General features: G+C 38.1%; 1 non-coding gene across 1 annotated transcript; it reads left to right on the forward strand.

The window, feature by feature from the left end:
- Window positions 1-7185: 7185 nt before the first annotated feature.
- LOC121174076 (small nucleolar RNA R71) lies at window positions 7186-7292 on the forward strand. The gene has a single exon (XR_005889825.1). It is a non-coding gene; the product is annotated as a small nucleolar RNA R71 (small nucleolar RNA).
- Window positions 7293-12685: the final 5393 nt, after the last annotated feature.

Below are 12685 nucleotides of genomic sequence, written 5' to 3' on the forward strand. Positions count from 1 at the left end.
AAAAACTAAACAGAATTTAACAGTAATAATAGAACCTCAAAGAGAACTGTGCTTGATCCTCAAGGGAAAACAACACTGCGGACTTAGCCTTCCATTAATCAAATAGAGAATGAAATTTTATTGATAAAACTAAAAGTCTGAACTGGAATTGAAAAAAACGAAAATAAAAGAGAAAGAGAAGAGAGACTAAAACTAAAAACGAAAAATAGAAGAGAGAGAGGAGAGGGAGAGAGTCTCCCGCGAGGGAGAGAGGGGGGGGCTCCTAAACTAGAACCTTGGTGCTGTTATATAGTTTTTTTTAGCCCCAAAGCTTACAAATATGTTTTAAATCCAAGCCCATAAGTAAAATCAAATCAAATCTAGATAAGATAAGATAAGATAAGATCTAGATGAAATAATATCTAGATGAGATCAAATCTAAATAATATCTAGATAAGATAAGATTTACTTTTATAGAATAAATTAGTCTGCCCTCTTCAAGTCCAAGCCCAATTCTAGATTCAAGCCCAATGCTAGATTCAAGCCCAATGCTAGATTCAAGCCCAATGCTTCATTAATTCCTGAAATTAGATTAAAAACATCAAATTAGCTGAATGGGCCCAAATAATAAAACTGCCTAATTAATTGACAATTAAGACCAATCAATAATTAAAATGGTGCAAAAAGGGTTTAGAAAATAGAAGAAAATGATGGCACATCAAAACCCCCCATACTTAGCCTTTTGCACTCCTGGGCAAAATGAAACAAAGAACAAAATCCAAGGATATCAGAGGGAGACAAACAAAAACATTCACATATTTCTCAATGAACATCAAGGAATAAAAGGAATGGGTAACATCTAACATAAGGAGATCCAAAAAGTCAAGACATTCATGAAAATCACCCAAGCAACCCAATCATGGCAAAATAGTTAATCAGCTCAAGAATGAAAAGTGATAAAGCCTCACAAGATATACACTCTATCTCTCAAGTGTCTAGGCTACTATTTACCCTCAAAGCACCCATGAAAGCAAACACCACATAAACTTGGCAAGATTCTAAAATTGACAATCAACCCATAAACACAAGCACATGAGGATCAAAAGGTCTTTTAAGGTTGTAATGGGGCCAAGGACAAGGTATGGAGAAATATGGAATAAGTGGCTAAATCCCAAAGGAATAGAGGAGCAAAGGGGAATAAGTGCATATTAAGAAAAAAATAAGAAAATAAAAAGAAGTAAAGATAAAAATTAAACATGAAGAGTAGAACCAAGAGTTTCATCATTCTTGTGCCATTTAAGATCTTATTCACTCAACTTTATTGCTTTTCTTTTTCTTTTTTCGAATTTTTTTTTTTAGATTTTTTTTTTACTCTTTAGCCTTTGAGAAACAACATTTCATTCAGCATGTCCAACATTTAACCAATATACAATGTACATCAAGTATGGCCCAAAATACATCATGAAGCATAGCAAACAAAACAAGTTGTCCAATGAACAAAAACCCCCCACACTTATTCCCAAAACAATTCCAAAGCTCCAAAATTCCTTAAGGATATGGTAATATCATGGTTTTTCACTTAAGGCTTGTAGTGAGCTTCAAAACAAGGAAAGGGAAACAAGGCTCAAAAGGGCTATCAAAGGAATTAATTCAAGGTAAGTCCATTTGGCTAGAAGCTTATAAGAACAAAATTGCCTTAATCATTTCCAAATATGCATGTGAATTAGGACGCATCAACAAGAATCAAGCCAAGGCTATTGTGCAAGCAATCAATGGGGCAAAACACACCAAATGATTATAATGATGGATGGCTCAAATTCTCACAAAGGTAAAATCATCACTTTCAAATTTAGTTTCAAAACTATCATGACATGTAGAGAAGAATCAAGGATTTCAAGTCACAAAATGTCAAGAACTTTTATTTTCAAAACAATTACCCATTTCTTGAACATATCCTATAATTCAAAGAAAAACATGCAAAGTCGTACGTGCACACGAAATTGACCCAAAATATTAAACTGAAAATCCGACGAAACTAACAACATTAACAAATTAACACAACTAACAAATTAACAAAACCAACAAAACTAGCAAAACCAAAGAACACTCCCCCCATACTTAAACAACACATTGTCCTCAATGTAGCACAATTAAAAGATTAAAAACAATTAAATCATCAAAGAGAATCAGACAAGTGTAATAAAAGCAAAGAAGGAGATAGGAAAAGAAAAACTCCCTAAGTCATGGTGGAGGAAGAGTAGGGTGGAGTAAGGAAGTCTCTTCCACCACTACGTCCACTAAAGAAGGGTTCGTGAGGAATGGCTTAAGTCGATGTCCGTTGACCTTGAAGCTCTTGTTTGTGGAGTCGCTTTTGATCTCAACTGTACCATAAGGAAAAACATTAGTAACAACAAAAGGACCAATCCACTTAGACCTCAACTTACCACTCATGAGTCCAAGCCTAGAATTATACAATAACACTTTTTGCCCAACCACGAAGTCTTTTTTAACTATCATGCTATCATGGAACTTCTTGGTCTTTTCTTTGTAGAACTTGGCATTCTCGTAGGCTTCTAGGCGGATTTCATCTAACTCACTCAGTTGCAACTTCCTTTCCTCGCCAACTTGATCCATAGAGAAGTTGCAAGTCTTCACTGCCCAGTATGTTTTGTGCTCAATTTCCACTGGAAGATGACATGCCTTTCCAAAGACAACCCGATAAGGAGACATTCCTATGGGTGCTTTGTAGGCAGTCCGATGTGCCCAGAGAGCATCATCAAGCCTGGTACTCCAATCTTTCCTGCTTGGCTGCACAATCTTCTCTAGAATTCTCTTGATTTCCCTATTAGAAATTTCTGCCTGTCCATTAGTCTGGGGGTGGTATGGTGTGGATACCCTGTGTACCACCCCGTACTTTTTAAGCAGGGCATGCATTGTCCTGTTGCAAAAATGGGTTCCTTGATCACTAACAATTGCTTTAGGTACTCCAAACCTGCAAAACAGATTAGACCTGACAAAGTCTGCGACAACTTTAGCATCATTAGTTCTAGTGGGCTTGGCTTCCACCCATTTTGAAACATAATCAACTGCAAGGAGAATATAAACATAACCAAAAGAGACAGGAAAAGGACCCATGAAATCTATACCCCAGACATCAAACACCTCACCGAATAGCATAGGTTGCTGAGGCATTTGTTGTCGCCATGTCAGTGTATTTCCTGCTCTCTGACACTGCTCACAAGTGCTGTAGATCTTCCACGCATCTTTAAAGATGGTGGGCCAATAAAAACCACAATCAAGCACTTTGCGAGCTGTCCTTTGAACACCCAGATGACCTCCCGGTGTGGAAGAATGACAGAACTGCAGGACTGAGTCAGTCTCATGATCTGGAATGCACCGTCTAATGACCTGATCACTGCACAATTTCCACACGTAGGGGTCATCCCAAATAAAATGCTTAGCATCACTTTTAATCTTATCTTTTTGGGCCTTAGATGCTAAGGGAGGAAAAACAGAGGCAACTAAATAATTGACAATGTTAGCAAACCAGGGAGTAGAAAGAGAGTCAGAAATACTATACAATATATACAAATGATCATCCGGGAAATCATCCCGAATAGGTGAATCTGCATCAGAGACACGTTCGATCCGACTCAAATGATCAGCAACTAGATTTTGTGCTCCGCTCCTATCACGGATCTCCAAGTCAAACTCTTGGAGCCAGAGCATCCATCGGATCAACCTAGGCTTAGAATCAGCCTTCTTCAACAAGTACTTTAGAGCTGCATGGTCAGTATAAACAATAATGCGAGTACCAAGCAAATAAGATCGAAATTTTTCAAGAGCAAAAACTATGGCTAGAAGCTCTTTCTCAATAGTAGTATAATTTGCTTGGGCAGCATCTAAAGTCCTAGAAGCATAATATATCACCCTGGGCAATTTATCAATTTTTGAGCAAGGACAGCCCCCAATGCATAATTTGATGCATGACACATAAGCTCAAAAGGGGCTGTCCAATCGGGTGCCTGGATGATGGGGGTGGTAGTCAACGCTCTTTTGAGGCAATCAAAAGCCTCTTTGCATTTGTCATTAAAGTCAAACTCCACCTCCTTTTGCAACAAGTTGGACAGTGGAAGGGCTACTTTGCTAAAATCCCTTATAAAGCGCCTGTAGAATCCTGCATGACCAAGAAAAGATCGCACCTCTCGCACACAAGAGGGGTAAGGCAATTGTGAAATAACAGAAATTTTTGCAGGATCTACTTCAATACCCTTATTGGAAATAATGTGGCCTAAAACTATACCTTGCTCAACCATAAAATGACATTTTTCAAAATTTAGAACAAGGTTAGTTTCAATGCATCAATTCAAAACTTTTTCCAAACTATTCAAACAACCATCAAAAGAGGATCCATATACAGTGAAATCATCCATAAACACCTCTATGCAATTTTCTAAAAAATCACTGAAAATACTAATCATGCACCGCTGGAAGGTACCAGGGGCATTGCACAGGCCGAAAGGCATCCTCCTATAAGCAAAAGTGTCGAAGGGGCAGGTGAATGTGGTCTTTTCCTGATCCTCAGGAGCAATAGTAATTTGCATATAACCAGAAAAACCATCAAGGAAACAGTAGTGGGATTTACCTGCCAGGCGTTCAAGCATCTGGTCAATGAATGGCAGGGGAAAATGGTCCTTTTTGGTAACCTGGTTCAGCCTTCTATAGTCAATGCAGACTCTCCAACTGTTCTGCACCCGAGTAGGAATCAGCTCCTCCTTCTCATTTCTGATCACTGTGAGGCCAGTCTTTTTCGGGACTACCTGGACGCGACTCACCCATTGGCTGTCGGAGATAGGATAAATGATTCCAGCTTGCAAAAGCTTGGTTATCTCCTTCTTCACTACATCAAGAATCACCGGGTTGAGTCTTCTCTGTGGCTGTCTTACTGGTTTAGCTCCATCCTCTAAATTTATTCGATGCATACATGTGGATGGGCTAATACCAGGAATGTCCGCCAGGGTCCAGCCTATAGCCTTCTTATGCTTCTTGAGAACTGACAACAACTTCTCCTCTTGCTCATCAGCAAGGGAGGCAGATATAATCACTGGAAAACTCTTGCTATCATCCAAGTAAGCGTATTTTAAATTTGATGGCAGAGGCTTCAATTCTGGTGTGGTCGGCTGGACAGTGGTAGAAGGAGATGGTTTCTCAGCCTTTACCTCATAAAGAAAGTCAGAGGTATGTGTACTTCCTGAAACATGGTTAGTCCTATCTGACTCTATAAAATCAATCTCAAGAGGTAAAACACCACCACCAGGCATGCAATCAATATCACTTTCAGATTCACTCTCAGCATCAAATTCAGACATATGATCAAATACAATTTCAGACTCAATGCATGAAGAGTGAGAGGCATGCAGATTAGAATAAAGATCAATCATGTATTCATCAACAACATGGTCAATTATTTCAGCACGAAATACAGAAAGATCTTCAGATGGGTATTTCATAGCATCCAGAATATTAAAATGAACAGTTATATCACCAAACTCCATGGACAGTGTGCCTGCATAAACATCTATCTTAGTTCTAGCAGTTTTCATAAAGGGTCTGCCTAGAATGATGGGAACTGATCCTTGAGAAAATCCATCTTCCATATTCAAGATATAAAAATCAACAGGGAAAATCAGTTCACCAACTCTAACTAAGACATCTTCTATGAAACCAACAGGATAGGCAACACTTCTATTAGCTAAATGAATTACCACATCAGTTGACTGCAAGGGACCTAGAGATAGAGAATTAAAAATCGACAGAGGCATAACACTAACAGAGGCTCCTAAATCTAGCATGGCATTGTCAAACTTACTATTCCCTATAATACAAGGTATGCTGAATGTACCTGGATCTTTGCATTTTTCAGGAATTTGAGGAACAGATTTACTAATCAATGCGGAGACATTTCTGCCCATGCTAATGCATTCACTTCCTTTAAGCTTCCGCTTATTAGTGCACAGCTCCTTCAAGAATTTGGCATATCTTGGAATTTGCTTTATTGCATCCAACAGAGGTATGTTTACCTCTACTTTTCTAAACGTTTCCAAGATCTCTTTCTCTGCCTCTTCCATTTTTTTGTTGGAAACTGCTCTTGGAGGGAATGGAAGAGGGGGAATGTGCTGCTTCTGCAAATCAGAATTACCTGTGGAAGAAGATTCACCTGCACAGAAATTGTTAGGTAGATTTTTGTCATCACCTTTTTCTGGAATAGAGTGAAGTTTGGCAGGTTCATTTGCAGATGAGGAAGGTGCTACGGGTTGAGGTCCTTGACACTGCTTTCCTGACCTCAATGAAATGGCACTGACATTTTTGGGATTTTGGACAGCTTGAGAAGGCAGCTTGTCAGAATTCTAGGACTATTGTTGATTCAATTGGGTAGCTAATTGTCCCATCTGATTGGTTAAGCTCTGAATGGAGGCTCTGGTCTCTTGCTGAAACTGCATGTTCTGCATAGTCATTTGCCTCACAAGTTCTTCGAGGGAAGGTTGTGGAGGGGCCTCAACTGTTGGCTGTTTCTGGGGTTGTTGCTGTTGTTGGATTGGTGGAGGAATGTATGGTCTGCTTGGGCCAACAGCATTTTGGAAGGAAGGAGCAGGCTGCTGTTGTTGTTGCTGAGGGCTGGACCATCTGAGGTTAGGGTGATTCCTTCATCCAGGGTTGTATCTGTTGCTGGAAAGGTCATAATTGCTCTGCTGTGGTTGATTTTGCTGCTGAGGTTGAGGAGGTCTATTGTAAATATTTGCAGCATAAGCTTCAGGTTGCTCAATTGCTCCAGGTTGCTGCATGGAAGGGCAAAGGTCTGTATGGTGGTCAGCAGAGGAGCACAAACCACAAACCCTTGCGACAGGTACAGATTTCTGATTCAAGGCCAGCTGGGTTACCAAGTTGACCAACACATCCAGTTTGCCTTCAAGCTTCTTAGTTTCTGATGATGCAGATGGGTTTGTAGCTACCTCATGCACTCCTCTAATGACTATGGCATCATTTCTGGCGCTAAACTGTTGGGAGTTGGAGGCCATCTTCTCAATTAAATTTCTGGCTTCAGCAGGGGTCATGTCTCCAAGGGCTCCACCACTGGCATCATCTATCATACTTCTCTCCATATTACTGAGTCCTTCATAAAAATATTGGAGAAGAAGCTATTCTGAAATCTGATGGTGGGGGCAACTGGCACATAGTTTCTTAAATCTCTCCCAGTACTCATACAGGCTCTCTCCACTGAGTTGTCTAATACCTGAGATATCCTTCCTGATGGTTGTGGTCCTGGAAGCAGGGAAAATTTTTTCTAAGAATACTCTCTTAAGGTCATCCCAGCTCGTGATGGACCTTGGAGCAAGGTAATACAGCCAGTCCTTTGCCACTCCTTCTAATGAATGAGGAAAAGCCTTCAGAAATATGTGATCCTCTTGGACATCTGGGGGTTTCATGGTGGAGCAGACAATGTGAAATTCTTTCAAATGTTTGTGCGGGTCTTCACCTGCAAGGCCATGAAACTTTGGAAGCAAATGAATCAGTCCAGTTTTAAGAACATATGGGACATCCTCATCAGGGTATTGGATGCATAAGCTTTCATAGGTGAAATCAGGTGCAGCCATTTCCCTTAGAGTCCTCTCACGAGGTGGAGGTTGTGCCATGTTCTCAGAATGTGCAAAATCAGAATGCTCAGAATCAGAATGCTCAAAATTATAATGCTCAAGATCAGGATGTTCAAAATCACCAATAACAGAATGCACAGATTCACCAGTTATGGAATGCTCAGAATGATCAAAAGGTATAAAATGATGCCTAACTAATCTATGAAATGTCCTATCTATCTCAGGATCAAAGGGTTGTAAGTCAGATGGATTGCCTCTAGTCATACACTACATTCAGCATGCACACAACTAGTTGCCTTGTCATGTAAATAAAGGTGTAGGTTTGAACTACAGCTACCCTCAAATGATATCCAAATGACTTGAAGTTTTGTGAGCAACCTTATAAAATGATGAGAAGATAGCACAAAAAATTTCAGACAAAAATTCAAAGTCTAACTATGAAAGCTAAAATTGGTAGGTTAAGAAAAATAAGTGAATAAAACTTGAAAAATAAAAAACTTTTGACAGAATCGCTTTTTTTGGATGATGTATGGCCGGCTGCCACGGCATAGGAAATTTTTTTCTACCCCAAATGCATATATAATAATTGCGATTCTGATAACCGGAGCAAAAGTTATGGCCGTTTGAAGTTTTGACAAACACAAAATTTGCTAGTTTTTTGGAACTTTCAAATCTGACCAAACTAAAGGCTCTAGCTATTTTTCCCACAAAATATGGATTAAAAGAAGTTACCACAAAAAAATTCAGCCAAAAATAACAACCCTAGCTACTAAAACAAAAAATCCCAAATAATTCAGCATGGGTGGTCGCTAAAATCCGTCTCTAATTAATTTCTACTACTACTCTGTTTTTCCGCAAGCTGATTTCTACTACTACTCTGTTTTCAAGCACAATCTTCACAGCAAAACACCCAAGACTGAAACAGGGGAAACGCTTAATGGGAAAACTGAAACAGAACACACATTAAACAAAATACCAGGACACTAAACAACACTAACACACATACTAACACAATACTAACAATTAAACATAAAACACGAAAGGATTAAACACACAACACTAGCTAGCTATTATGAACCTTTGGACACTGCTCCCCGGCAACGGCGCCAAATTTGATCGAGGCCGTACTCGAATCAAATAAACATGAAAATGCAGTAACTAGGAAGTGATCCTAGGTCGTTTCCCAACGAGCAGTGACAGGCCAAATGTTCATAATATACTTGCAGTAACAGTAACGATGGGGGGGGGGGTTGGTTGTTTGGTAATTAAAGAGCAGAACAAATAAAATGGAATACGAAACTACTAATATTAAAAACGGGTTGTTTCCTCTGATTCAGAAGCCACTCTCTTATCCTGGGTTATGGAGAATTCGTCCCTAACAGTCAACCGCTTAATCCAACCCTATTTCAATTTACTAAGCGAAAATCAACTTAGGGTTTTCAATACGTGATTAGGCACCACATACACCAGTTAGCCCTTCGTCCATTAAGCATGAACGCAAGTTAGGCTCAGAGGCAATTAATCGAACACGAAGCGTGCACTGATTAATATTCACGAAATTGGGATAACTGGTGAAGGGAAAACTGCCAGGAAACCACATTACAAACGAAACCTCAAAGAGAGTTGGGCTTCGTCCTCAAAAGGAAACAACACCAGAAAATCTAGCCTTCCATGGATTCAAACAGAAAACGCAAATGAAACATGAAACAGAAACGTAAATGAACAAGAACGTAAATGAAAAGAAACGTAAATGAACAGAAACGTAAATGAACGTAGAAGAAGAAGCAAGAATGAACTCGTAATTAGAAGCAGAAAACGGAAATTTGCATTAAGAACGAAAACTGTAACAAGGGAACAGAAAAACATGAAAACCTAAAACCAAAGCTCTGAATAATGAAAATAGCCTAGCAGAATAGAATGCCCTACACGAATCCCAAGGCAGCTATTTAAAAAGAGTCACTCAAAGTCACTGGGCCCTATTACAATACTCTGGCCCAAAACGAAATAAACACTAAACAACATAAAATAAAATTGCGAAATTTCCTAATTAGAAATTAACTAAGGTAAGCACTGCTTTATTTGCCCTCTTCAAGTCCACAACCAAAATCCGGATTAAGCCCAATGTTTCATTAATTCCTGAAATTAGATTAAAAACATCAAATTAGCTAAATGAGCCCAAATAATAAAACTGCCTAATTAATTGACAATTAAGACCAATCAAAAATTAAAATGGTGCAAAAAGGGTTTAGAAAATAGAAGAAAATGATGGCACATCAGAATTACAACTCAAGGCTCACGGTTCAATACAATTACAGTTTAGCTCAAAGATGGGTGAAAATGATATAATCATTGATAACAACTAAGCTTTTGGTCAAGTGGCTTGTATATACAACAATGGCCTTCATCATTTCCAATTCATACATTTCATTATAAATTTCAGAGATTGATGCAAAAATTAATACTCTATGCTAGTCGTTCTCTCAACAATTAAGTTCATACTCTCACCGGTTTATTATCAAGCTTTTCTTTCACAATCAACATGTCTACTGACTAACATTTCTAACTGTGAGCCTACTTTCTTGTTCTTTCTCATCTAACATACACACTTGCTCAACTCTTGATAAAAAAACACTCTTCATTTCAATCATGCATTCATTCTACAATCAATTCACAACACCAATTCCACAAAAAGATCAAGTGTTTGCACTGCATACTCAGAGAATCAAGTTAAGTTGTTCAGTATGCTTCAAAACATGCATACTAATTATCCACAGAAAGACAAATATATAATTATAAATATAAACCAAAATCACCAAAAACAATGTACTAAAACTATAATAATTATAATAATTTCCAAAAAGGAAAAATAAGGAATTTAGAATTCCTGTGACTAGTCCCGTGTGCCCTGTGTGTCCTGCATATCCTCCTCATCTGTCAGATGTAAAACTGGGGTAGCTGGAGGAGTGAATGACAGTCTCAGGACTAGCATGGTAGGGTCTTCTGGCATCTCCATGATGGGTGTAGGAGGATCTGCTACTTGCTGAGCAAAAGATAGGTCCATCCCTACTGAGAGTGGATCTTCTGGGGTCTGTGGTGTCCTTTTAGGAGTAGTAGCCTCTTGTCTCAACTGTGACTCACCTGCTTCAACAGTCTCATTGATCGAGGCCGTACCCGAATCAAATAAACATTAAAATGTAGTAACTAGGAAGTGATCCTAGGTCGTTTCCCAACGAGCAGTGACAAGCCAAATGTTCATAATATACTTGCAGTAACAGTAACAGTAACAATGGGGGGGGGGTTGTTTGCTTTTGTAAATTAAACAGCGAATATATGTGAATTAGAAAATATCAGAATTAAAACACGTTGCTTCCCCTTGATTCACAAGCAAGTCTCTTATCCTAGGTTACGAGAGTTTATCCTTTATCAGTTTAACCACTTAATCCAACCCTAAATTAAATTACTAAGCGAAATTCAACATAAGGCATTCATTATGTGATTAAGCATCACATACACCAATTACTCATAATCGATCATTAAGCATGAACGTAAATTAAGCGCAGAGACAATTAATCAAGCACTAAGCATGCATGAATTAAAAGCAACAAATTCAAAGTAATTAGTGAAGAGGAAAAAACTAAACAGAATTTAACAGTAATAATAGAACCTCAAAGAGAACTGTGCTTGATCCTCAAGGGAAAACAACGTTGCGGACTTAGCCTTCCATTAATCAAATAGAGAATGAAATTTTAATGATAAAACTAAAAGTCTGAACTGGAATTGTAAAAAAACGAAATTAAAAGAGAAAGAGAAGAGAGCCTAAAACTAAAAACGAAAAATAGAAGAGAGAGAGGAGAGAGAGAGTCTCCCGCGAGGGAGAGAGGGGGTCCCTAAACTAGAACCTTGGTGCTGTTATATAGTTTTTTCCAGCCCCAAAGCTTACAAATATGTTTTAAATCCAAGCCCATAAGTAAAATCAAATCAAATCTAGATAAGATAAGATAAGATAAGATCTAGATGAAATAATATCTAGATGAGATCAAATCTAAATAATATCTAGATAAGATAAGATCTAATTTTATAGAATAAATTAGTCTGCCCTCTTCAAGTCCAAGCCCAATTCTAGATTCAAGCCCAATGCTTCATTAATTCCTGAAATTAGATTAAAAACATCAAATTAGCTGAATGGGCCCAAATAATAAAACTGCCTAATTAATTGACAATTAAGACCAATCAATAATTAAAATGGTGCAAAAAGGGTTTAGAAAATAGAAGAAAATGATGGCACATCAAAACCCCCCATACTTAGCCTTTTGCACTCCTGGGCAAAATGAAACAAAGAACAAAATCCAAGGATATCAGAGGGAGACAAACAAAAACATTCACATATTTCTCAATGAACATCAAGGAATAAAAGGAATGGGTAACATCTAACATAAGGAGATCCAAAAAGTCAAGACATTCATGAAAATCATCCAAGCAACCCAATCATGGCAAAATAGTTAATCAGCTCAAGAATGAAAAGTGATAAAGCCTCACAAGATATACACTCTATCTCTCAAGTGTCTAGGCTACTATTTACCCTCAAAGCACCCATGAAAGCAAACACCACATAAACTTGGCAAGATTCTAAAATTGACAATCAACCCATAAACACAAGCACATGAGGATCAAAAGGTCTTTTAAGGTTGTAATGGGGCCAAGGACAAGGTATGGAGAAATATGGAATAAGTGGCTAAATCCCAAAGGAATAGAGGAGCAAAGGGGAATAAGTGCATATTAAGAAAAAAATAAGAAAATAAAAAGAAGTAAAGATAAAAATTAAACATGAAGAGTAGAACCAAGAGTTTCATCATTCTTGTGCCATTTAAGATCTTATTCACTCAACTTTATTGCTTTTCCTTTTTTTTTTTTTTTTTTTTTTTTTTTTTTTTTAGCCTTTGAGAAACAACATTTCATTCAGCATGTCCAACATTTAACCAATATACAATGTACATCAAGTATGGCCCAAAATACATCATGAAGCATAGCCAACAAAACAAGTTGTCCAATGAAAC

Source organism: Glycine max, chromosome 18, assembly GCF_000004515.6.
Source record: "Glycine max cultivar Williams 82 chromosome 18, Glycine_max_v4.0, whole genome shotgun sequence".
Lineage (NCBI taxonomy): Eukaryota > Viridiplantae > Streptophyta > Magnoliopsida > Fabales > Fabaceae > Glycine > Glycine max.